This window comes from Corvus cornix, chromosome 4 (genome assembly GCF_000738735.6).
Source record: "Corvus cornix cornix isolate S_Up_H32 chromosome 4, ASM73873v5, whole genome shotgun sequence".
Taxonomy (NCBI): domain Eukaryota; kingdom Metazoa; phylum Chordata; class Aves; order Passeriformes; family Corvidae; genus Corvus; species Corvus cornix.
Genome location: NC_046334.1, coordinates 9,008,745 through 9,035,923, shown reverse-complemented (window position 1 = coordinate 9,035,923; position 27,179 = coordinate 9,008,745). Strand labels below are relative to the sequence as shown.

The 27,179-nt window shown below is 35.2% G+C and overlaps 1 long non-coding RNA gene across 1 annotated transcript; it reads left to right on the top strand.

The window, feature by feature from the left end:
- The first annotated feature begins 197 nt into the window (after positions 1 to 197).
- On the top strand, positions 198 to 26,376 carry LOC104696676. Its single transcript, XR_753070.4, has 4 exons — positions 198 to 353; positions 1,560 to 1,675; positions 7,267 to 7,489; positions 26,306 to 26,376. It is a non-coding gene; the product is annotated as an uncharacterized LOC104696676 (long non-coding RNA).
- Positions 26,377 to 27,179: the final 803 nt, after the last annotated feature.

Here is a 27,179-nt window from a genome sequence, read left to right as displayed (position 1 = left end):
GATAAGGTGTTCATGTGATGAGAATGTAATTGTGATATTGCTAAAAAATACTCTCTGAATCAGAAGTGTCCAGAAAACAAATTTCACTGCAAGTTTCACTGCAGTTTTCAATGTTCTTGTTAAAAAGAAACCTTTCCAATCTTCCTGTGTTCAATGTAGATTAAGTATTTCTGTGGTTTTCTTGTTTTTTTCAGCTCCAGTGGCTCCCTCTGTGTTGTTCTTCAGTCTCCACACCGACTTGCAGAGCAGCAGTGAAGACTGCTCTCCTTTCTCTCTGCATCCTGGGAAGTGGGTCTGTTCTCTTTCTCCTTTTCAATATGATGCTGTGAATTTCCCCTCCACGCTGTGCCTCTGTAAGTTTCCAGTTTCATTCCACACAGTTAAATCCCAGTCACTCACAGAGAAAGGCTCTGGTCTCGTCCAGTTGTTTGTGACTGACATCCATTTTTACCCCTCAAAGATGGCCTGTGTCACTCTGTGCAATGGTGGGTCATCTACTGCTTAAACCCAGGGCAAATGTCAGGCTGTAATGTAACACATAGCAGCCTCTGAAATTTTCTTGGTCTCTTCTTAGAATTTCCAAGGTCCTCTTTTGTTGAAAATATTATGACCTTCTCTCAAAGTTGTCTTTTGCAGTTCTTGGAGCAAAAGGAACTTTAAATATGGTGTTTCAAGCAACCTTGATAAAAGTCTTATGAACTGGTTGAGGATAAAAATTTAGGACGTTTTAAGTTCTCTTAATTTCTATAATCAAGATAAAAAAAGGTCTGAGGAATCAGAAGATGGAGAAATAAAGACTAATAGAACAGAAACCTCTTAAACATACATTCACAGCTTTTTTCTACCACTTACCCTTTAGAAACTTTTTCTTAGATGGTATTTCAATCAATTCAGTGTTGAAATACTAAAACTTAGACCTTACAAATTACAAGAAATTTGTCGGGTATCGTTTAATTTTATGAAGTTTTTTATATATCCACGAAGTACTAATGCTGTGGACATAGAAGGAGTAGAAGGAACTATGTATGGTCATAGGAGGAGAAATTTTTATCAGCTTTTAACTATTTAGTGTGCTAGTGTGTCTGATACTTCTGGAACCGGTCCTGAGTGATAGTTTCATTCCTGCTCTCAAGACAGCAATTAATTATAGCAGTCTGACAATCCTGAAACTAATGCACACAGTATGCTTGATATTTAGACAGAAATTCCACCTCATGTCTATGTATAAATATAATGAAGATCCCATTGCTGTTTGAAGAAATTTATTTTCTAGATTATACATGTAATATTTCAATGATGCAAGGAAAAAAAAAAAGCTAAGTTTGAGTACTGCTTAAAAATGAAGACTGTAGTATTTAGTGGTCACAAATGTTTTATTTGATTCTATCTTGTTTCTTTGGTTGTGTATTTCTCTCATATATATAGAAAAATCTAAAAAGATTTTGAGAAAAACCCCTAACTGTTTACCTTGTTAAAAGAAATAAGGAAGTCTTTCTGTACCTTAACTGAGTTGTTCATTACAACAGAAACAATTAGTTAATTTTTTTTTTTTGTCTTAGGTATAATCTTCATAGGTGGCATAGACAATAACACTAGAATAGAAGGAGTGTGAAACTGCTTAAAGAAGTGTGTCACAGTACCTCACATTAGCTAATTTGATGGTCTAAAATAAGAGGTAAGTTCACTATATGCTGGACTGGCTTTAAAAAGGGTTACATCTAAAGATTAGCTTCTTAGGTTCAGATCTTAATATCTTTAAATGACTTGATGAAGATAGATGTTCAAGCACTGATTTACATTGATCACAAAAGAAGTAATAATTTGAGAGCTGCTTTGTATTCAGCTGGTTTGTAATTAAGCATATCTATGCATACATTATCCATAGAGAAAATTCCCTAGTTTCAGTTTTTTATACATATAAAAATTTGTAAAAAGTATAAAATTCATATATGTGCATACGGGTGTACAAACTTATACACATATAACATCTATAAAATTATAAATATGAAAATGAAGTATAGATTTAGGAGACTAATTTGAGCTTTTTAAATTATGGTCTGTGCTTTCAAGATTAAAAATAACTCTGATATGGGAATGTAAAGGAAAGAATGTCTGTAATACATTATTTTTGCATTGAAGTGAGCAAAGAGGGGAGAGTGTTTGTATTCAGATCTTTGTAAAACACGTTCTTATCCCTGTGTTATAAGGGTATCTCTGACATCCATTCTATAGATCCGAGGTCTAGAAGACCTTTATTGCATTGTGATGGAGGCATAGAAAAATAGTGACAGGTATATACCTTAGAAAAATGGACAATAAATAACAGTTTTTTACTCTGACTTTCACTGGTCAAAATAAAGTGGAGTAACTTATGCCTTACTCCCTTGTTGAGCTCTTTCTGCTGCACTTTATCTGTCTCAAATCAGCCTTCACTCATAGAAAAAGGCTCTAATTTAATTTGAGAAAAATGATACCTTCATCAGACTGATTGTATACTCATCCTTGTTTAATTCCTTATTTCATGTTTATGAGAGGGTGAAATAAAAAAAGTAGATATTTATTGTTTAGCAGAAGAACATTCCCCCCCCCAATAAGTCAAGATAATTATGATTAACCCAATATCCTGAAGAACTCGGCATTCTAAGGGTCTTGTGTGTTTGAAGATAGGGAGGGTGGTGGATTGTTTAAAGGGGAAAAAAACCCTAGATTAAACAGTAACACATTAATCATGATAGACACTTACAGAATGCGTTCCTAAGAGATACATTTGATTTTGCTGAAAGTGAGATCTTATTGCTTGCGTCACAGTCATTACAAAGGGAATTCAACTCATTCTTCTAGAATGAAGCATCACTTTCTAAAATAATTATTAGTAAGGTATAGCACTATGATACAATACTTCTTCAGGGCTTGCTTCAAGGGGATTAAATGAGGAAGATTTACATTACATGCATAGAGAGCAGGGATGTGAAACAATGCCATAACGTAAAGAGGGATTTTTTTCTTCTATCAGATAAATAAGCGTGTCAATTAAATATAATAATTAAGAGGAATAATTACGCCAAATATGTCTTACATGTCAACAGTGCCAAGTGAGTAAGAAGAAAACTGCTTTTAGGAAAGACAAGCCTGATTTGTATCTACTGCTGAGAGATTAGGTAATTCTTTATGGAAACACTATACATAAGTTACAGTCAGGTGATGGTTTACAGGTAGCCTGGTAGAGAAGGCAACAAAACCTGCTGTGTTCATAGAGCAATCCAGAAAAGAAAGTAAATTAACCTTGTGGCCCCAAACCTCATTTTTGGCACAATGCTCTTTTTTCCGTGGTGAACTCTAGAAGACAACAGAGTGTTACTTCCTCTTCACCTGCTGAGTTTAGTGGGTTAGTGAATATATAGAAAGGCAGAAGGGAAGATTAATTATGCCACTACACTGCTCTTAGCCTTGTGCTCCTCTTTCGTTTGGGCAAATACATATAAAGTTGTCCCCTAAAACAGAGCTAAAAAGTGATAAAACCCAGCTAAAATGGGGACACCTCCTCCCTCCGCACCCTCCCATTTTCTTGCATCAGTGTGGTTTTTTTTCTTTTTTAAACAAGCTATGATTTTTCATTTCTTTTTGAGTTAAGAAAAAGTCTGGTCTCAAGACTCAAAACTTTTAATTTCACTTTCTAAGTAGTTGATCATAATTGATTTACCCTTCCTAGGTGGGAATCTCCTGCCATTACACACTACTTCATGAATGGGTGAAGGTAATCTAAAAGTGGACGTCTCAAAGAACATTGTAATGAGAAAAGGAAGGAAGTGAAAGAATTATTTTTCCTAATTTTTAATTATTCAAAGAACTTGAAACTGGGAATTTTTTTCTTATGTTCTTTATTTTTTTCTAAGCTTTACAATACCTCCTTATTAAAAAAAAGGGACCATTTAACTACTATGAAATAGTCTTTAAAGTACATTCCGTCCAACATACGAAGATAAGAAGCAAACCTGGTCTCTAAATCAAGCACAGGAAAGTCCTTGTAGTCTTGTGGTGTTTGCGAGTCTCTTTCTCTGACATCTGGTCTGCTCTAAAACTCATTGGAAAAGCAAAGTACATGGAAAAGTACAGTGAACTGCCCAGAAGAGCTGTCAAAAGTCTAGCAATATATATGAAGCAGAATATATTCCAGAGATTCTCCTTTCTATTATGAGCAAAACAAAGGGAAAAAGACTCAGGTCTACATCTTTCTTTTTTTTTTTACTCTTCAAAGCATGACCTTGAGAATTTTCCTGCTTTTTCTTACTCCCCATTTTCTTACATGCAGGTATCATGAAAAGGCTTGAACTTTAAGAATATTACAAATTTTAGCCAAATATGTTTTGCCAAAGGAAAGATTTTGGAAGCTTGCCTAGGAAGTGTAACTATTGAGTCATTTTTGAAGGTCAGCTCTGAATTTTTTGTACTCCTTTCAGACTTTCTTAGTGCTGTAGTTATTGTTGCATAAACAGGCTAATATGTAATGGAATTCCAGGAAGGGAGACTGTCTGTTATCTTGCATACTGATTTAGGAAATGTCTTAGATGTCCTGGTTATAGCTATTGCTGTTGAAATACTGTTTTGAGAAGGCAAAGGTCAACCTGAAACTGAAGAGAAGGAAATATTAAGTCAAATTAGGTGGATAGGATATTCTGCTGAGGTCGATAAACAAGTCCATGAGACATTTACTGGACTATAGTCCTACAATACAGGAAGGAAGCTCACAAATTAGAAATCATTCAGAAGGGGGGAAAAAAGCCATCAGAATGATCAGACAATCAGAATTTCTGATGGCACAGGTTAAGAGTTTAATTCTTTTGCTCTACTTTGTCTGTCCAAAGTTATTTTGGAAAGTAATCTAGTAATAGTGTATTAGCATGAGCATGAGGGAAAAAGACTTTTGAGTACAGATAGCTGTTTATTCTGAAGAAAAAGACCATAGCAAAATCAAGCGACTGAAAACCAATACTTCTCTGGTTAAACTAGAAGTACTATTAAAGTTTTTCCAGTGATGGTAATAGATCGCAAAGTGAATTCCCCAATACGCAGAATCCTAATCTGGAAAGTGTATCTTTCTAGAAGTTGTAAATTCAATCAAAATTTTGATGCAATGTTTATTTTACATGAACTATGAAGAAGCTCATTATTTGTTTTAATTGTCCCTATGACAACTAGAACATACAAATCTTTATATGAAATATAATACCATGATTCGGTGCCTATCTAGTTCATACAATGCATGGAGATGAGTTACATTAATTAAGGTCAATTATGAAGATAAAATTAAGAACAAGTGAAACAACTCCAAAGCCCAGTGTATTAATCAACAACTTGACAGTATCTATATTCATCTGTATATGATGCTACAAACATAAGTGGAAAAAATATTGTAACACTCCGGGGACTTAGTACAGCTGGATAACATTTACAGTACTGTGGAAAACCAGATTTGAGTGGGACTTTTGAACTAATACTGAACCTTTGGACTTGGGGACATGAACAAGCAATGAAAGCAGGCAAAAGGGATAGCTCAGGAAAGAAAAAATTAAGAAAAGGTGATCAAATTCTAGAAAAGTTTCCAGCCTTTAGATTACAAGGCAGGAGTAGAAAAAAATAGCATATTGTTTATTTGTGTGCTTGAAAAATAGGAAGGAAACTGATGTGTTACCCAGAAAAATATTTTCTGTTGGCTTCTCTTTCTTACCATTGTTTAAGATGATGAATTCAACACACACAGTTGCTTTAGTCAAGCAATTTGATGATACTTCTGAAAATAGGGAAGCCGTTTGTGATAACCTGCACAAGCTCTCAGGATGAAGGTGAAATTAGTATTTTATATTACATATTTATGTAACCCTTATCAGGTGGAAAGTACGAAACCAGGAAACTACTGGTCATTTTTACCACATCTGCATAACTAATATTTGCAACCCAAAGTGTCATATTTTCTTTTTAAAAATTTCCTTTGAAATATTACTACATTGAATATTGAATTCTCACTTTATGCAAAGTTAATTTTCCATGCTAAAATTTATTTTGTATTTATTAAAAATAAAAATCTGTTTAGGTAATTATACTCCAAAAATTAAGACAGATAAAGAAAGCCACTTAGGATTGAAATTTTGAATAAAGAAGTACTGTGATACAAACGAGTACAAAGATGCAACATAAACACAGCATATCCAGAAAGATCCGTCATCCTCTCAACAAAAAGAATTTTATTTTGATGTGGGTAAATTTCTACAGAGGTAATCTTTGTATAACTGTATGGTGAGAAAAGCCATAGAATAATGCCAACTCTCTGGAATAACCACCCCTCCAAAAATATATTAAATGGAATAAGTAATTCTTTCTGAATTGAACAGGAATTAATATAAGCTTTATTTTGTCCCTCTGGGTAATAGTTTTTTAATGGAATTTTTTGGAGAATGCAGACTATGATTCCAGCTGAGGATTAGTCAGGCATATATTAACTGCACGAAATTTTAGTAGAGGTAGCCTTGAGATTATATTCTTTATTTTACATTTGAGGAACAATGCTGGTTCCTTAAAGATGAAAGGAGAGTGGGAAGACATAGGGAGAAAAAACCAGCCCCACCACAAAGGCTCAGAATGTTTCTTTGTCTGTTGCAGACTCATAATTTGACCTTTTTAATACTGAGGGAAGAGACCTACGGCAAACCAGCACACGATATAGTTGTAGAGGTGTCAGGATTTGTTTTGCTTGAGTAATTTCTTCTATCACTGCTTCTATATCTGTAGACTCACAGTTGTGTAAAAAAAGAAAAAAATCTCAATCCTATCTGATGAAATCAGATAACTAAAAAAATGGCTAAAAAAATAAACTAAGATAGAAAAATAAGGAGTTTTCAGGGAAAAGGGAAAAAATTAATATGTGAATGTTGCAGCAGTGGTGGTTGCATTTGTTCTCAGCCTGGTAGAGGTTGTTACCAGACCATAAAAATAGTGACTTCTCTTTTGTTTTCAAACCTCCCACTCATTGGGAATATCAATATATTTTTGCTCTATCAATAAGCAATGAAGAAAATGTGATATATTTGTGGTTTAATTATTCCATGTACTTTCAGAAGTGTCAGAACAGACACATCCTTTCCCTTGCCAGTACCATCTTTGATTTGCTTTTAAATGTATTTTGCAAGAGGCATTCATGTCCAGATCTGGAACAGTAGGTAGAATTATGCCATATATTACCTTTTCATTACTCTTTTGTACTGGCTGTTGCAGATGATCTGAGCAACACAGAAATTAATCAGAATTATCCTGTTTGAGAAACTGGGTGGTGATAAACACAGAAAGCCACGGTGATTGTAGAAGAGCTCTTGCAGATACAACTGGAAGATAAGAGATCCTGGAGGTCTGGGTACGCCTGTGTCATCAGGCACTTTGCAAGACTGACTGCTGCTGGCATAGGCACAGGTGTCTGCTGCTGTCAAGGCAATAAGGCATTGTGAGTACCATAAATTTTACTTGGCTATTCTGCAATTCCTTTTGTCCAATCTAGGAATTTAATAAGGAATTTAATAGAGTTTCTTTGATTTCTTTGAAACCAAATTGCTTCAGAAATGCTTGGCATCTGAATAAAAATTATTTAACAGCAAAATTCTCAAGAAATTTTATTTTCCACTGTTTGTCTCTGACAGAACAAGTCAAGATGGAGAAATACGAGACCATGTTTAGTAACAAAATTAATCTTCCCTGGAAAGTTACTGTAAATTATCAGAGACACCTTTTTCTCTCTAATAATCATAGAAGAAACTATCCTTTTGCAACTGGAGATGTCTCTTCTGATTTTTTTTTTTAATAGTAGTAAAAAATGTTTTGCTTTTCAACTAAGAAGAAAGTGCATTGAAGAGGTATTTCCCACTGAAAATTAAAATAAGATTGTGGTTTATTCTTTCTCACTCTAAGTAATTTGTTTCTAATGTTTTATCCATACATGAAGAGTGAGTAAATTTTTTGTGTGCATTATACTATTAGGCTAGTAATAAACTAGCTACCTTAAAACATGTGGATTGTGTATTCATGTGACCTTAGAATTGTAGTTACTTGGATATATAATGGATATATAATGATAAGGTCTTTATCTTAAGATTTTAGAGAACCTTCGAGTTCAGGGAAAATTTCTTAAGAAGGAAAACTATTATGAAGCCCTATCTTACCATTTGTTTAAAACCAGTTTGTTCTCATATGTATTTAATAGTTTGAACATCAAAAGATTTAACTTCATTTTTGGGTCCATGCTAATTTTTGTTTAGGAAAAACAAAGCAATCGATCACTGGAACAAAACTTTATCTGGCAAAAGGCCAAGTTAGTCAGCAGTATAAAAGAGAGTTCTTAAAATATTCAAAACACTATTCATTTAACTTTGAAGGTCTATAGAAAGGCCATTTATATTGAAAAGGAAAGATAAACAGATTCATTTTTATTTTCTTCTCAGAAAAGTAAATATATATTGGTTTTGAAATTCTGACTGTCTCCTGGTGAATTAAGAAACCATAAAATTAAAGTCAAGCATTGCACTTTTATGATGAGAACAAATTAGAAATCCCCCAGTAATAACTGAGCTATCAGTAGTGTTCTCAGTCGTTCTGGCCGTCAAATAGACATCTTTCTTTGTCTGCCAAGGAACAAATTTAAAATACAGAACAGCAACCTTTTAACCTTTTTTTTTCTTTATCTGTGGATATAAGGTGTGTATCAAGTTACGTTCAACATCTGTAATCTGTACAGTTGGCTAAAAGAAAGTATTTATATGAGAGCTATAACCCAGAAACTGTTTTTTCAAAAGTAATTTGCTCTGATTTATGGTGTTATCATTGACATTCTGCTTTAAGTTATAATTTTTACCCAGTCTGAGGTGTTTTAGTACTGGTTGTTTACAACAAGAATAAGTGAAATAGAAAATGCAAAAGCCTTTCTCTATTTGATACTATTTCCCACTTTTTGGTATGTTTTGGTATGCAGCAGCTTGACTGAGTGCTTCCATTATATTTAGCACTTAACCTTTACAGACTGGAGGTACTTCTCCATGACAGAAATTAACATGTTCTGGAAAACAAAAGAGCAGGAGAAAAGGAAAACCACAAACCCATGTCCTGTGTGGCTCACAGTGTTTTCTATTCAAGGCCATGTCTGAGTGATAGCTCTTGGAATGTGAAATTTTGGGTGCTTTTTAACTTAAAGAACATTCAAAGACTTACATGTATGAAAATATATCTTTTTCTTCTAATAAAATATAGCACAGCCCCATTTTTAGTCATAGCGGCCACAGAGTATTAGATTTTACAGAAAGATATCAACCTTGTTTACTAGATGTCAATACCATCTGTTGAACACAACTTTAGACAGGTAACTTTGGCCTCACATTAATGTGCATTCATAGCAGGAACTGGCAATACTGTGGAGTTATTTAAAAAACATTGAGTATCAACATTTTAATAAGGTCTCTGTTCATTGATGATTAAAAACACGAGGTGAAATTGCAAATATTTGGAAAGGTATGGATTGAGCCATAAAGTGGCTAGTTATCGAAACTCCCAGTATTCTTGCAGTTTTTAGAGCTTGTTGATATGAATATAATTTAGACAAGATGTGCTATATATAATGGGGGGGGAAAAAAGGAAGGGAGGAAAAAAGGCTTTAAAAGCCAAATAGCTCTTTGTTTCAAAATGTCTTCCATGACCTGAATGTTCACTTCCTAATGGAGAGGTGACTCTTTAAAGCCCATAGAAGTCTGCAGCTCTTTAATTAATACTTTACTATCTCATATTACAAAATTTGCTACTTATGGCTTAGATTTCCTGCTGAAATTATCTACCTTGTCTGAAACTTTTGTTGAACCCTTTTCTACAGATTCAGTTGGTTTGGTTGTTCAATGTTGGGGTTTTATTCAGTCAAAAGAAGCTAGAATCAAGATTGCTCATGTTCTGATAAAAATACAGCAGGAACTAGATGCTACTGTCTCATTGATTTTCATAGGAGTCAGCCCCATTTCTCTTTGTAGATTTTTATCATTGAAATTGATCAAATGTTATGTTGGAAATCCAGAAAGAATCAAAAGGCTATCAAGTGTTTCTCTGAAGGTCAGAGCTGTTCTTCTGTTTCATTTCATTTTGGTTTAGAGATTCTGTAGCTCAATAAAAACTTCTTTCTGAAATGCAAAATGACAAAATGCAAATTCATTGCTTGATGATGAAGGATGAACAAGTAAGTTCTTAATTTTTTAATCATCCATATTAATAGTCTTCATTTGGCATGCACATAATGGCATTTATCAAAGCATGTGAAAATACTTGACAGATCCTTTATTGAGCTTCTTAACACTTCATAAGATTAAATCTGTCTTCCAGGTAAATGTACTACTACTAATAATAATGTGATAAATACTTCTTTTTACTTCTTTCTAAGCAATAATCAAGATTCTGTATTCAATCTGAAAAGAATAAGTTGCTTCTGGTGGTCCCTGTTTAAAGACATCTGAAGTGAAATGTGGAGATACAGTTAGTAGATAAGATCTAAGTAGATGACACTTTTTGTACAACAAATGAAAATTAATTCACTTTGTGACCTATTTAGAGAGCTCAGTGTGTGGAAGGATTGAAGGTTAGGGAGAGGGGGTTGTAAACAGTAGGGGAGGGAATGACAGTGAATCATACAGTCAGCTCATATAGAGAAATTCTTTTGTATTGGAAAAACAGAATACTCAAATGGAATAGCTAAATATTCTCGGGAATAATCTAAGGGGACTAGATTAAAGGGGACTAAAACTAAGGGGAAAGCTTAACACTAATTTGATTGCACCTTTTTGGTTCAGGGTTCCCTGATACCTGGCCTTGCCCATTCCTAGGCCTTGCAGGCTACTTGGTGTTTTATTGCTGCTAATGTGATCATAACAATAACCTTTTTGTAGACTGAAGCAGCTTAATCCTTTTTCAGCAGGTCACTGAGCAGGAGTGACTGGGGAACAGGTTTGAAACACTCTCCCGAGTTGTAATCTCCACAAATATACTGCGTAATTGTCAGTAAGTCAATCCTTTAATGCTAGCCAGAATACTAAAGCAAATTCTCAGAGAGGTGAAATAGTTTGTTTACTTGAGGCAGAATAGAGTCAGGGTTAAGACAACAGAAGGAAAAGACCAGGAATCCTGCACTGACTACAGATCACAGAATCAGAGTCATGATTGGGGCTCTGGAGAAATTGTGGTCAGCATTCAAAGCGTGTATCCTTTTCTAATGAATGAGAATGTATTGTTTGTGTGTGGCCAGGTTTTGGTAACAGGGTAGCTACAGGGGTGGCTTCTGTGAGAAGCTGCCAGAAGCTTCTCCTATGTCTAATGGAGCCAGTGCCATCCAGCTCTAGGATGGACCTGCCCCTGGATAAGGGTGAGCCCACGAGTGATGGTGGTGGCACCTCTGGTGTAACAGATTTAAAAAGGGGAAAAAGATACTTCACAAGAGAAAATTGCAGCCAGAGAAGAAAGGAGTGAAAATACATGAGAGAAACAGTGGTGTAAACACCTAGGTCAGTGAAGGAGGGACAGGAGGTGCTTCAGGTGCTGGAGCTGGGATTCCCCTGCAGCCTGCAGTGCTGTCCACGGTGAGGCAGCTGTGCCCCTGCAGCCTATGAAGAACCATGGGGATGTAGAGATCCACCTGCAGCCTGTGGAGGAGCCCTATGCTGGAGCAGGTGGATTCCTGAACGAAGCTGTGACTTTGCAGGAAGCCCACACGGAAAGAGGCTCCTGGCTGGGACCTGTAGTCACATTGAGGGAGGAGCCCACACTGGAGCAAGTTTGCTGTCAGGTGTTGTGTCCCCAAAGGGGACCTACACTGGAGCAGTACATGAAGAACTGCAACCTGCGGGAACGATTCACATCAGGGAATTTCATGGAAGACTGTCTCTCATGGGAGGAACCCCACACTGGAGTACGGAAAGAGTGTGAGGAGTCCCCTTGAAGACGAAGGAGCAGCAGAAACAACCTGGGATGAACTGACTGCAGCCGCCATTCCCAGCCCCCTGTGCCACTGGGGAGAAAGAAGAGAAAATGGGAAATGAAGTGAAGCCCTGGAAAAAGGGAAGGGAGAGAGAGAAGATGTTTTCAATTTTTAAAATTTATTTTCTAATTATCCTACTGGGATTTTATTGGTAATAAATTAATCTAATTTCCCCAGCTGGAGTGTATTTTGCCCTTGACAGTAATTGGTGAGTGATCTCTCCCTGCCCTTATTTCAACCCTTTTGTTGTATTTTATCTCCCCTGTTCAGTTGAGGAGGAAAATGATAGAGAAGCCTTGGTGGGCACTTGACATCCAGCCAAGCTCAGAATACCACAAGGATGCCCTTTAATTGCTTTGGTATTTACTTCTAACATACTAGATATGAACAAGTTCTTGAAATTGTGGAGGCCAGTTTCTTATCTCAGGATGCAACTTAGGTGCTCAGTGATCTAATGTTCACTACACAGTTAAGGGGGAGCAGACTGAGCATGGGGAAGCTGAAAAGCAATTGACGAGAAATAATTGTCGCACGATGCAGTTCACAGTTTCAGGAAATGAAGCAAGAACAGCAGGATGGGAACAATTCACTTAAAAACTTTTCAACACTGTCTTGAGAATTTAAACTGGGATAGCACTTAAAACTACTGCACAGAAGTGTTCTATTCCTAGTACCCATCAGCACAATATTCACTTGTTAGAACTGTGGCCTTTTGGAGGAATTGGTGTGGAAAGTGAAGAGGAAATGGTGGTTAAAGGAGAAGGCTTAAGAGACCAAGGAAAGCACTAAGGTCTCTTTTAGAATCTGAAAAGGAAACCTGAGGAGTCATGCAAAAGTAGACACAAAAGAAATACGTCTGAGGACAAAAATTAAGGCTAGCATAATTATGTGAGGATAACCAGAAGTCTAGGAAACAATACAAAGGAAAATGAGCAAATAACTTAAAAACAACCAGGAGAGCTCACATAGATACATGAGAAATTAAAGGAAGGCAAAAGAGATGCAGTTTTACTGCTTAATATGGACCAATATGGGTAACAAGAGAAACAGAAAGGAAGCTGGAGCACTGAAAGGCAGGTTGAATGAATTAAAGTAGTAAAGTAATGTCAGTTCCTTTATTCAGCATAGAGTATTTAAGGAATTAGCCTAATATTTTATTATGAGATGCATAACTCAGTTGTATTTGACAGAAGGGATAGATTAATATACTGGCAGTATTACTGCAATCTTTTCCATCTTTGTAACAATTTGGATGAAAGATTCTCTTTTGAGCACCTCAGTTTTAAGAAAGAGAAGGACAAAGAAGATAAACATACTGCCTGTTCTTAGGTATTCTTACTTTTCTTCTGGAATTCTTGAACTCTCTGTCCACATTAGATTGCACCTGGGCATTGGTGAGATTTGTTACCAGAATAAATACTTCCCCTCTTGTACCTAAAGTGGGCACTACTGATGTTGCAGACAGCTGTCTTGTGCATATCAAAACTCTCTGCAGGCTCAGAAAATTTGAGCTGCTCGGGGAATTTAGAATACTTTAAAAGAGAAAGAAGGGGTAGACAAGTATACTAAAATGTTTACTTCTGGCTCCAAGAGACTTAGGTTATGACAAAATAGGTTTGATTTGTAGGGAGGATGATTTACATTATATGTCAGGGAAAACCTTTTTTTGCAAAAAGGGGTAATTAGGCAGGAGGAAATAGCTTCCCTTGAGATGTTATGAAGTCTTGTCTTTAATAAAGTCTTTTTGAAACAAACATCTGTCGAACATCTGTCAGATTTACTCTGAACCTATCTAACTGTGCTTCAGTGGACAATAGACTGTGTCAGTCTTCAGATCAGTTCCAGCCTGTCTCCTGTGATTCTGTGACATCATAGAGGATTTTTCTCCCTGGCTGCACAAAAGCATCAGAGAGCCCCAAGCTGTAATTAAAACATCTGCTGAACAAAGCAGGATTGTAAATCTCAGCTCATAGGAGGCACACAATTAATGCGATCTAAGTGCCAGTCGCCTTCCACTTCAAACTTCTCCTGAGAAGAGTTTGTTGTACAGAACCTTATTCATCAATAATTAATTTCTAATAATACTTTATTGGTTTAATATTTGCCCAGTAACATAATGATCACATCTTGCCCTTTGGAAAATAAATCTTATGAAAAAAAGTTATTCTCAAATAGTTCCATCATTCTCACCCAGTTATTTTGATTCCTCAACCGACTTTACTTAGTAGTTATACACATTTTCATACAAATGTAATCCCTTTCTATTGTAATGCAGAAATTAATTTGTTTTACACTCAGTTACAGTTGCCTGGTTTAGTGTCTGATAGTTACAGGCCCACCATCCTTTGAATTTGCTGTTATATCATTGCTGTTAGTTTTCATTCTGCTCTGTGTACAAAGGCAAAATATCTGATACTTCCTGAATGAGGCACTGCAAAATTCATTTCTTCTTGCCTCACAGACTGCTCATGTTTTCTTTGATCAGAACAATGAAATGGTCTATACTTTTATAAAACATACAAAAGTAATATTTTAAAATGACACAGTGTCAGTCCCACAATTTACATGAGCAACTTTCAATAAAACATTATTACGAAAGTAATCAGTAAAGTGATCATCTATCATTTATACTTGCTGCAGAGTGTGATGTTTCTGTGAAAACACTATCTTAAAAGTTATGTTCCCCCATTTGCCTGTTTCAGGAAGACATTCAACTCTAAGGGAAAAATGACATGTTTTTCAGTATGTTAGATCATTCACATCATTCAATTGACAAGTGTTCTACTTTGACAGTGGAGTAGTTAAGCATTGAGAAAAAAGGAAAAAAAAAAGAAAAAGGAAAGGCAAAGGGGAAAATCGAAGGGGAGGAACGAGGAAAGGAAGAGGAAGAAATAAGAAAGGAAGAGAAGCTTCTTCCCAATCCCAGAAGTAGTAGGTTATTACAAAGAAGATTCTTATCTCATCAAAGTCAATATTCAGTTACTGAGTCTTGATGATGGTGATGATAATAATAATAATAATAATAATTAATTAAGGATGAGCTTTCAAATTGGTTATGTTGGCTTAACAATGGGGAGATTTATACTGACTTCCATGGGATCAGAACCAAGTCAACAATGAACTCCTGTGTAAACATATTTCTAATTGAGAAAGATTAAGAGCTCATAATGCAGTGTTACTATATGTGTCTAATACAGTATTTGCATTACTTCTAATAGAGTATTTGATAATATTTGCAGAAAAAAGAATCCCACCATCGAAAGAATTGAAATATGTGCTACTTATCAACTCTTGCATAAACTCTTGGGAATACTCTATTTTTCTATTGCCAAGCAGAAATATTCTAATTTTTTTATTACCAAACTTATTGTCTTGCCTTAATATTTGCTACCATAATTAAAAGCATTGCACATTGTGAGTTTTTCTTCCCCACAGACTGGTGCTTATAGAAACAAGTCATGGAAGACAAGTAGTACAGGAGAACTAACTCCTGAGGAATCCTGAATGTGGGCTAGGGTAACTTAGTTCCTTAGTTTGCTTTCTGCCAATATCTGACTCTGAAACTAAGTGTTGAAAATCACAGTCATCTTGCATGGTTGTGGCAACCTAAAAGTGTATTGTCTATATAGACACAGCAAAGAAAATATTCTCATGACTCTCATGATCTCTGACTGCTATTCCCAGTACCATCAGACTTGAACATGACTTCAGTATTAGTAAAGTTCTTCAAAACACCCCTGCCAGATGACAGTTTGTGTGCCATTTCTCCAGCATATATCACTTCTTTCCTAATAAAATAAAAGACATCACAGTTTCTCCTGCAGCTGAATGCATTTGACTATCTTTTCTGGTCCCTGTGAAACACTTGGTAAAATATTCAAAAAACTGTTCCTGTAGCCAAACATAGCTTTGTTTCCTAACCATATTATTTTAATTCAGCCTTACCAGTGATATCTTAGAGTTACCTGCAAAGTCACAACCATTAAGTATGTGAAAATAAAAGTAGTATTTTTTCTGTTGGCACCAGCAGTTTTTCAGTAAAAATATTTTTACATCCAGGCAAACTTTTGGACAAGTGTATTTTTTGCATTATGCTATGGAGTGAAAATTGCATTATTTGATGCTTGCAAAATGTTCAATGAGCTGGTAAAAGGCTATTCACTACCTACATCATTTTTTGGAAGGGAAGAAGATCCTCAGTATCCTACATTTGGCCAAGCAGAGATGTAACGATCTGCCTGAGAGATATTTGTAATGTTTTCCTGAGTAGTCTTTGTATCAAAACATCAGGAAATGAATGGAGATTTGAAAAGGAAGAAACTCCTGGAAATTTCCTTTTTATGCTTTTAAGCTAGAAGACTATGAAAATAATAGAAATTGAAAAGTGTTGTGTTTTTTTTCTTCTGCTGCAATTATTTACCCAAATTCTTCTGTCTGTTCCACATAGCATAATAGATCACTAATTCATTGCAAGAGTGAAATAGATTTTTATAAAAAACATAGAATCAGACTTTTTCCCCCCTCCCCCCCCCCCCCCGTTATTTAGTGTATTTTGCTGTTGTGATGAACATATAACGTAGAGTTCAGCAAGAAATTCACATAGTGACTCTATGGAACAGTTGGAGAATGGCACGGATATTTTTCAGCTAAACTGCTTTTGGTGAGTTAATGTTCAAGGTTAAATAAGGTGATCCAGCCTGCCTGAAGTATCTTGGTGTTATGAAGTGAACCCTCAGCGACTCTCTTGACCTTTAGTAGAGGTGCTCACTGTGTGTCTTAACTCCCACTTTTGGCAAAACCACTACAATTTATAATTACTCACACGACTAAAATGAGACATCCAACTAAACAAAATAATAAAGAACACCGAAGGTTTTAAAAAGCATTAAAGAATCTGTTACCACTGTGTGTATTTAATAGCTTTTTTCAAAAAGAAGTTAAAGGCAGCAAATGAGAACATTTTTGTGTAAATGTTTCAGCATGCTTTTAATTATTCAGTGTTAAACTTCATAACCTACAAACAGAAAATGGTATCAAATTAGTATGGGGTATGTTTGTCATAAGCAGCTGAGAGTGAATTTTATTTGCTTTAGTAAAGTTCCCTGTATCAATTGTATGTGTCAAGGCATACAAACACAGAAATGTTGTTTGTATTCTAAATATATACTCTGTTACATATTTGTTCCAGAGAGAATAGATATCACTGCTTGTTTAGAAACACGTAAGTTTGATATTTATTGCACTTTCCTCCTGAAAAATGTCTTTGAATGTCACCTTCAGTTCAAAGAAAAGAATTTTTTAGCCTTTACTTCTGGAAACAGCTTGTTTCATATGATCAAAAAGACATATTTATATACTTTGATTTAGTTGTCCTTTCAATATAGCAATGCAAGAGATCATTCAAGAACTGTAAGCAAGTTATGTTTTGCATATGAAAATATTTTTCTATGGAGAAAATAAGGCAAAAAACATAGTCATTTAGAAGACATTGAAGTTTGTTATTGCACTTCTATTTGCACTCAATGCTAAATAAAATCTGTTAGTTGTAGATCTTTTGATAAAACTGATAAGAATATGAATTTAGGGGACCCAAATAAATCATGAATTATAATGATAGAAAAAGCTGAGCATTCAAAAATAAATAAAAAAAATGTCTTTTAAAGAAAGGGAAGAAAATATGAATGAAATAATATATTTAATAGGGTTCCAAAGTAGTATAGGACAAATTTTTATCCTGGAAGCATATGGAGATCTCCTGTTGAGCTCAGTGATGCATGTGAGGGCAAAATTTGACTTAATGTGTCTGAAATATGAAAAAGAAAGTTTAAGAAAGGGCAATAACTTTGCTAATCGACAAGGCCATCACTCCATTTACCTTTTTTACTCGTGAAGAGCAAAGTCCAAGAACAAAACTTCTTGCCCTGTGCTACATATTTCAATGACATTTTTTGTCCTTCTTTTGTTGAGGAATTATTATACTGGATTTTGTACGTATTTGAGGCTATTTAACTATATGAAACTACTTCCTTATGTAGTAGAAACTTGTTCAACACTTGTCAGAGTACAAATATCCTACTTACGAAAGATGTGGTAATATTTTTTTTTTTTTTTGACTTGATGAGTCTACATTAATAAAAGATTTAAAAACTAATGGAAAAGATGTTTACCTGAATTCTTTACCTAAATTTTTAACTATCTTCCATGTGGCATAGAAAAAACTGTAGTTAATGGAAATTGAGTAAATATTCAACAGGAAGGACATGTAGATCATCCTTTTAGTGTTAAGCAACATTTTTTCCTTTCTGAAAGGAGTTCTGCTAAAAAAAAAAATAGGGTTCCAATGATTTATGAAAGCTGAAAATCTGAAAGTAGAAGAAGAGGAATAAATGCCTCATATTTGATGTACAGTAGCAAGGCAGAGTTTATATGGGATGTGGAATTTAATTCACTTTGAAATCTGGCTAAATAGTCTGATCAAGAGTGAGGAGCCCTCTCTTCTTGTTGTTGTACAGGAAATTTCACCTTTGTAAGAGTAATTATATATATTTGTTCAGATAGACATTAGAGACAATGGGTAAGAATATATCCAGGTCCTTACATAATTTAAACTTAAATTTTACTCTGTTATTTTATTTACAAACTCCAGGATTCTTAGCACAAGATATTAATATCCACAGCAAGAGGGAAGTGAGGAAAAGAAAGGAAAGAATAAAATCTGAATAATAGTTCTAAAGTGGTAGTTTAAAGAAAGAAAAATGAAAAGTGTCTTATTAAGTCATGGAGAAGGGTTGTAGACCTTAACACCAATAGACCATTGCCTGAAATGTGGAACATGTAAATATGAAGGTCAGAATTAAGAATCCATAGATATTAAACATGTCACCTGTGATGCACATGCCATATGATAGGAATTCAATTGCCTGCCTCCTTCCATTGCCTGAGTTACCTGAATGTCCCAGGTGAGTGGTGAGATCTCATCAGACAGGAGCATCTCTGCAGTTTGAGGATGTCCCATTGTGCTGAAATCAGGAGAGCATTTCAAAGAGCAGAGAGAGCCAAGTCTGCTTGTCCCTATTGAATCAGCCTTTCAAAATCTGCAATTCCTATTATGTGTTCACACAAAACAAAAGGCTGGAGCAGAAGGGAAGGAGACTGAATTCACCATTCTTCTCTTTTGTACCTTTTTAAGAGCTTGTTAAAGAAAAGGAGAAGGAGGAGATAGAAGAGACAGAAAAAAACAGATGAAGAAGATTAATACTTCAGATGTAAATTATAGACTAAATACTTCGTAGATACTTATAGGTGAAATTGCTGGGAACATGGATTTTACTCACATGATTTTTTAAGCTTTTAGGTAGTCAGTTGATAGCAGAGCATGTTTTCTAAAGAAGACCCATGAGAGGAGTGTTATGGAATAACTACTCTGAAGTTAGTATTCTCACTACTTACACACTTCCTTCCCACACTTTTTCTTCTTGTTTTGAAGTAATGTACAGTGCTGTAAAATTAACTTAAAAAAAAAAAAAAAAAAAAGGAAGAAGTTGATGAAACAAAAAAGAAGTCCACTCTCAAAATGGAAAACAAACAAACAAAAAAGAATGAAGAGAGGGGGTTCTAGAGGCATTTAACAAATTGTTACATTGGGAAATAGATCATTTACAATTGAATTTTTCATTACTAATCTTATACCCCAGGGAGCAAATCTTACATTACTCTTCTAGCAAATACTTCCCCTTACAGGTGTTACTAAAGATATTATTAATAGTTATAAAATATCCTACATTAGTTGTTTAATATTGTCGTAGCTTTGTTATCATCATAGGATTTCATACTGATGGCAGGAAGAGAGCTGAACAAATTACCTTAATTAACTTAATGTTGAGTCAGCTATAAGTGTTCCCTATGTATGGTGAGTGTTGTAGCTCATCAGGAATTTTTAAAGTATTATATGTAGTGCTGTATGTTCAAGATGACAATATGTTATTTCTTTGACATCTCCCTCGCTCCTCTTCAGTCTGGAACTGGTCTATTTTTTAAAAAGATAAATCATAACATTCATTTCCTGTCCTGTTACAATAGATCAATATTTTTTATTCTTAGAAATATACCTTCTCTTCCTATTAGTTTAACTAAGAAGGCTTCCACTTGGTCCTTACATTTCTCCTCTCTTCTTGTTTAAGTGCTGTATAAGTAACATGCAAGCAAATAAAATTTGCAGTTGTATTAGCAGTAGGGATGATTGGTTGGGACATAGTGAAGTTGGATTTCATTTTCAAACATCTGAAATATGCATGACCAACACAACTATTCAATAGAGCTTTAGATCATGGGTAGATTTAATAAAGTAAAATGATGGCCATATATAAAGACATGTTATTCTATTGATGCAATAGCTTGTGCTATACTGCACAAATTATCATTTTTATTTCTATTTATTTCATCCTCTCCTATTAAAAATGTCAAATGTATGTTACTTTTTTTATTCTACTTATATCTGAAAAAATGAAGAAGGCTTTATTGCAGATACAATAAATGCAAACATTAAAACTGACAAAGAAATGACATTTTGATTTAAAAAGAAAAAACAATAATTTACTCTTATAAAAAATAACCTTATTTCTTATTCTCCTTCTTTAAAAATTCCATGTCTTACTTACTTTATATTATGGTATGGCTACTTTTAAATAATGTCAGCTGTTTGCATCATCTAACTAGATATAACACATTTGTGTTCTCAGGACAAAATAATAAGCTTCCAGTAGAATCTACCCCAAAACCAAAAGTGATGAAATATAAGTTCCAGAAAGTATAATTAAATGTGAGTAGGCAAATATAAAGTGTCAATACTAACACATAATGAAGAAAAAAAATTGTTTTGTAATAAATATTATACTTCATATAGCTGATATTCTTACTGCTAGAATATACCTAGGTAATGTTTATTCCCTACAACATAGGGAAAATATCTTCCACCTTCTTAGCTGGTACTTCTTCACTCTTGAGGCAGCAACAAAATCTTTTCCCAAAGGATAACTTAAGAGAATAGTAATGGATTAAAAGGCAATTAACTTCTTGGTTAAAGACCAACACAAATTGGCATGGCTAAAACTTTCCACCACCTGTTCATTTTTTTTATTAAATTATTATAATGGACTCACTCCAACTCCCCCAAAAATAGTGTCTGAATCAGAAATACCATCATAGCTGGCATTAACTGTCTTGGGTTTTGGCAGTTCCAGGAAGTTAACTGGCATGAAGACCAAACTATCACTCCATACAGAGAAAAGTAATCTTAAAGCTGTAGTTTACTGTCTCTCCATAAAAATAGCAAATGGATGTTTGCTTAAAATGGTGTCTGCAGAGACGAAACAGAAGCCATAAAAATAAACTGTAAAAATAAGATCACTGGGCAGCCACCATCGGACAAATAGAATAAAATAAGGAAAAGCAATAGGGCCAACATCAAGTATTTAATAAGTGTGAGAGAAGATACATCTAGTTCTAGGGAAAAAAACCCACAAAGGAATAAATGAAAAAATAAAATAGCAAGCAACAGAGAAGACTCAGTGTTGTTTTTCCTAATAGTTTCATTTATTGAACAGTATAAGGACAATTTACCCTTTTTTCATGATATCATGTATACATTCTGTTCCGAGTTAGAAGAGTCTGTTCAGATGTAGGAGATAATATGAAACTATTAGGCTTTATAGATCTTCTTGTTGAGTGGTTGTGGACATTGTAATTAAGGCACAATGTATAAATCAGAGAGTCATAAATTATGAAACTGGAGTAGTCACAATGATCAAATTAAAGCTGCTGAATATCATGGACCACAGGATTCCTCCTTATGTTTTATGTCTCAAGTAGATTTTTAGAGGAAAAAGTCAATTTTTTATTATGAATTTAAAAAAAATAAAATTAAAATGCAGCAACAGATAGTCTAGTTCAGGCCTAGAGGAACAGTTTTAATGGGTGATTTTTTGTGCATTTACAATTAATTATGTTTTGGATTGGAAATGAAAAAAAAACCCCTGAATCTAAACAAAAAATGTTCAGTTCAATCTTAGAACAAAATATATGCTTTTTTTGTATCTGTATTGAAGAAAAGAAGGCTGAAAGCTGCCAGAAATGTATAATCTGTATTTTGGTCCTTGGCTAAAAAAATAACCCTGGGAACTGATTTCAGCCTTTTTACTGCTGCTCATCTAATAGCCGGATCATAGCAGCAGGCAGGAGGAGAGGATAAAGAAGATTTTCTCTTGATCCTTCCTTGCCCCTTTGTCTTGATTTTCCTTTCTGTCCTTAGGCTCGTTCAATTGCTTTTTTTGTTTCTTTCAATGGTGCATTGTTGGGATTCTCTCCTAAGTCTTGATTAATTTCTCATAAGCACCCTAACAACTCTCATGTGGCAGACACGAGTCCTAACCAAAATGAGAGCAACATGTCCCAGCCAAACAGTGAGGAGGGATGGGGATCAATTCCACCAAGGCACAGCATATTCCTTTCTTCAGTTACAAATTCTGTGGCAGACCAGCTGAATGCCTTGGAGACTTCTTTTCTTATCTGATGTCATGGGTTTTAGTCCTCCGTGGTTTCATATTTTCCAAAGAGAATGCACCTATCTGCTAGAGATCCAAATGAAACTCAATGACCTACAACAGATGTGTGCACAGAATTGTCATCAACTTCTTGTGTATTACTAATTTTTTAACTACTCAGTCTGTTCAATTCCAGATGCATTCTGATATAAAAAGAAAATTCAGTTTAAGGATTTTTTAGGAGACACTGCAGAAAACTGAAATGAAAGGGGAAAGGATGAGAAAATCAAATAGAAAAAAACTAACCAAAGAAAATTCAGAGGGTAAATGTAATGCAGAACCAAAATTTAACGTCAGGAGGGATGACGAAATATGAAACAGCTGCACACACATGCTTCATCCTGGAACCGGGATTGTGGGGAGTATTGCAAAGTGCTACAGCTTCAGCAATGGAAACCTGACTGGGAACTTTCTGCAGTCCTATGAGCCAGAAGGCATGCCTAGCCTTGAATTAAGTACAATCAAATTACAGCAAACAGAACCGCCTTTCAGCAATCTTTGCTCATTTCCTTTCTTTCTGTAATTTTAGAAGATTTGAGTTTGGAAATGTTGAATTAAACTAAGTTTCATTTTAAAATCTTTCAGACACTGCATGCATGCCACTGTATTAGAAAAACTATCTTCTCAACTTTTTTTTTTTTAAATCCATATTTCTAGCACTTTTAGGTATTTTTATGCAGAAGTGTCATAGTTCAACACCCTTTTTGGACTAGTTTAGGTAAAGTTCTCAGGGGAGCTTTTAGCTGAGAAAAAGAAAGCTGAGAGGATACCATCAAGACATACAAAATTGGGATGATTGTAAATGCAGAGCCGTTACTTGCTGAATTTCGCAGAACTAAAACTAGAGGGCAACCACTAAAACTACTAAGAGACATGACTAAATTAGAAAAAAACCCACTTTTTTTTCTCAGTGGGCAATAAACTTCTGCAATTTGTGGCCACAGCATGTTGCAGAGTAAACACTATCAGTAGATTCGAAACAGAGTTAAGCATAGAGATGTAGTTGCAGGAGAAGGCAAATGTGTATCTTTTCGGTCCCTAATTCAGTGCGACTTCCAAGGAATAAAGGGGGAATGGACTACATACAGTGGCCATGTTTTGTGTCCTGCCTAAATCGCTTTCACTTCTGTCACTCTTTAAAGCAGACCAATGATCTTAAATCTCTTTTCAAAAAACTGTGGAAAATAGAAACTTTTAGTGAATTTATCTGGATTTCTCACCAAAGGCAGCGAAACCTCAAAGGCAAGATTTATGGGGCTGTATGGGGTTTTATGGATTTAAAGTATAGACAGAAGACAAAATAAAACAAAATTAAATTTTATTTTCTATGTTTCTTCCAGACATTACTGGAAATAACAGAAGTGAAAAACAGGGCTTTCAAATAACTGTCTCAAGTTTTCAACTAACATAATAAAATATTTAGCTAATTCAGTTTTCTTTTATTTTAGATTACTGTACTCTAGATTCTGATTCTGTCATCATCAAAAAACTTGGAGGAAATTTATAACTAAATTTGGGTTATTTTGTCAGTTGTTTTAACATTTAAGTTAGCATTAAAAAGGCAGTTCCTACAGGCACATAAAAGAATAGAATTACAAGATCAGTAATGCTGCAAAGCTCCCAAATCTCTGTCTGTGCTTACTGGTAGGTATAAAAAATTCATTCATTTGCTTTAGCTTTTTTTTTATTTTGGCCATTTGGCACCACATATGAAAAACTAGATAGGTAATATATCATAATGGTAAGTCAGGATTTGAACATTATATTCCTCTGAAGTTATTTCCAGGGAAAAAAAATCACTAATCATAAAGCTGTTCAGCTACCCAGGTCCCTCAAAACACAAAGTTAAATTCCTGAGACCTTCCTGAGAATGTAAAGAAGGGATATACCTCTAAAAATATGTACAGACAGCTCCGTTGTGCTTGTCATTTAAAATATTTCTAAAATTGCTTTAACATGAGACAAAAATTTTAGAGAATATTAATTCTTCATTTCTAGAACAAAATTCCAGATTCATATTGTTACGGTTTTTATGAGGGGAAATATATGCAATCTTATAGATACTTTGCTCAGGCTTATATGAAATAGTACCAAAACCATATATGACTTGAAGATTTTTTTAATAAAAATTAGAAACACTGTTGTTCTTATTCAGCAAAATCTTTTTATATAGACAAGGCTTAATCATTCCTATAGGGAGAAAGCAAAATACACCACATGTGTAAACTTTATCTTAGATTTAATGTTTGCTCTTATTAGGCAAGTTGTCCAGAAGAGGTCTCAGATAGTTGCTTCCTCACACGTTTTATCTTCTGGCTATCTCATGCTTTTTGTGTTACATTAGCTGTAACCTGGACAATATTGTCAATTGTGACTCAATAAATCAGTGTAGCAAACAGCAGACTTGTGAAGAAAAGTTCAGATGTAGAAAGTGAAACAAATGGGATGGAGAATGGTGATTTCATGTTTGTCCATCATTCTTCTCCACAGATTTAGAGTTACTGAGAGGGAGAATATAGGAATATTTTAAAACCTTATTTAGATAATTCTTTTTCAGAAATTTAAATTTTTATTTAGCACCATCGTAGCAGAGGTTGAGATACTGTGTTGTAACCAGAAACCTTTTCAATATATTTTAAATTTGTATAGAGCCTTTTGAATGAGTTTTAAAGATTGATATCATCTTAAAAAGCTGGAAATAATCTCAGTATATGATTCCTTAATTTGCATTATATCACAGTGCTTACATTTGCATCAGAGATGGGAGCATGGTGACTGTGATTTTGGGAAGTGAAGTCATCTTTTACAATTACAATATAGCATGCATTTTGAAGGTATAAGTGTAAATTATGCTGCCATTTTTTTTTCCAAGAAGGAAGGAAAATTTTGTGGAATTCTTTACTGTTTCTTTTATTATACCAGACCTTGCTATTTGCTGTCTAAAAATCTCCATTTTTAAGTGATTCTTCTCCTAAAGTGAGTTAGATTAAACATTCTTACAAAGATTTTATCTTCCACCCTCATACAAAGCTCTACAATGTGAATACAATGATACGATTAGAACAACGTGTTTGCAGGAAAACAAATGCTACTTCCATGATTGTTGCAAGTTTGTAGCCTAGATTCTTACCTTGTAATTATTAGTGAAGATATTTGATTTAGAATCTTTGATTATTGTTTTCAATCACAATTAAGAAAATGTGTATCATTATGCTTCAGATTGAATACCAATAAAACAATGTTCAGGACATTACAAAAAATCTCTACTTTCCTAGGACCCCTCTGAAGGCAGACACAGATTTTTAAGAAAATTTGAGACACAGATTTTCCAAGATGTACTCTTATATTTAGGTTTCTAAACTATTGTAAAAATCTATTTTTACTTATTTCAAAGGAAAACATAAAAGAACTTGGAGCTTGCATAATGAGTTCCATCCCTCTGGAAAAGATAACATTGATAGTGAATTAATAGTTCATTTGTTCACCATGTTTTGTTTGGTTTTCTTGCTCTTAAATAGTTCACATCACCGCCGTGAAGTAGCAAGTGAATTATTTTAATTGTGTACCAATAAGAGATTAACAAAGTCCAGTTGATATTTTACCTCCCACCCTGGTTTACCACCACATTAGAACTCATAACATTAAATTTTATCTCCTCTGTAAATTCTAGGAATGTTTTTCAGCTGTGAGATTGTGCTGAAGATTAGAAGGAGTTGTAAACCACTTGGAACATCTTTCCTGTGTTCTTATGCCTCCCGGAAGCCTTCCGGAGTGGGTTGACCCTGGCTAGATTCCAGGCGCCCACCAAAGCCACTCTCTCACTCCCCTCTGCAGCTGGACAGATGAGAGAAGATACAACAAGGGATTCATGAGTTGAGACAAGGACGGGGAGAGATCACTCACTGATTACTGTCACAGGTAAAACAGGCTCAAATTAGAGACATTAATTGAACTTATTACTAACAAAATCAGAGCTGGGTAATGAGAAGTTAAATAAAACCTTTTAAACACTGCTTTTCTTTCTTCCACTGTTCCCTCCTTCCCACCTCTACCTCCTACCCCAGCGGTGAAAGGAGACAGGGAATGGGGGTTATGGTCAGTTCATCATCCATGGCTTCTTCCGCTGCTCAGGGAGAGGAATCCTTCCCTTGCTTTAACATGGGGTTCCCCCCCAGAGGGAGACAGCTCTCCATGAACTTCTTCAATGCAAGTCCATCCCACAGGCAACAGTTGTCCACAGACTGCTGCAGCGTGGGTCACTCTTCCACGGGGTGCAGTCCTTCAAGGCCAAGCTGCTCCAGCGCGGGAGCAGGGCCCCTCCCTCCACGGGCTTCCCACAGGGTTACTGCCTCCTTTCAGGCATCCACCTGCTCCAGTGTGGGCACCTCCAGGGGCTGTAGGTGGATCTCTGCATCCCCTTGATGAGGGACGAAGCTGACTTTTATTTATGCCTCAACATATGTTATTCCTGTAAGAGCTGTACATGCGCCGGCAGCGCCGTCCCCGGCGGGGCTTTGCCTGGCAGCCAATCAGGGCAGAGAAAG